This window comes from Teleopsis dalmanni, chromosome 1 (assembly GCF_002237135.1).
Source record: "Teleopsis dalmanni isolate 2A chromosome 1, ASM223713v2, whole genome shotgun sequence".
In the NCBI taxonomy this organism is placed as follows: Eukaryota; Metazoa; Arthropoda; class Insecta; order Diptera; family Diopsidae; genus Teleopsis; species Teleopsis dalmanni.
The window spans coordinates 134,523,119-134,524,140 of NC_051846.1; positions in this window are offsets into that span (position 1 = coordinate 134,523,119).

Sequence of the window (1,022 nt, forward strand, 5' to 3'; positions counted from 1 at the left end):
CTGCTTAATTAAGTTGCTCTTCATCATTATTTAATATACATTCTTGGAGTCTTGTTTGTGTTTTTCTATAGCTCAACTTTTTCTAAACTGCATTTATGCAGCTCTGGTATGTTACAATCAACCTAAATTTGTTCCCCTGGTTTGTCTTCCCATTCCTTGTTTTAGCTTATAAATTGTTTAAAGTACAACAGAAGAGCTTAAATATTTGAGGGTTTAAGTAACTTTGAAATAAAATTAAATTTAAAAAAATTTTTACTAAACCACTAATTGTACGCAAATTTGGCGATAACTAAGCCAAGCTGCAATTAAAATGTTTAACCGAAAAACCAGAAAATGGCTTAATCCAAATACTTGGGTACGAAAAACATATATGACAAACATAGAGCGATGCACTAATATAGACGCTCCCGTGCCAATGCACATCGCATTAATGACATTGCAGCGAACTAGAAGTTTTGCTAAAGCAATTAAAGTAATTACCCAAGCGATCAATGTGCACTGAACAAATACGTACATGCGTAATCGTGCCTATACATGTATTTGCTTGTTATATATACTATATACAAAAAAAATTGAAATATCCTGGTACAACCATACCTACAGAGTTAGCTGCCTAGATAGTTGGAGTTCATATAAATGCAGTGAATTTGTGTTGAATGATAAAATGCAAACAACTTTTGCAAGTGATAAACATACACATTAGATACATTTATGTACAATCCTGTTGTTGCAGTTGTGCTTTGCGCTCCGTGCACCCAAAAAGGATTCAATGGCTTTAGTCAATTTTCTGAAAATTGCTCGTTTCACAAACTAATAGCTTGTGCATCCATAAGAATTTTTCGCATAATTTTCTCTGCTCGAAATACTCGTATGTAATTTTGTGTTAAATATAATAAATATACTATTTACATATTTATTGCCAACACTGCAGCTAGTTAACTTTGCGAGTTACACACTCCAACATACACGAATAGATACAATTTTTATGTATATTTCGTTTTAATAAAATATAAATAAACATA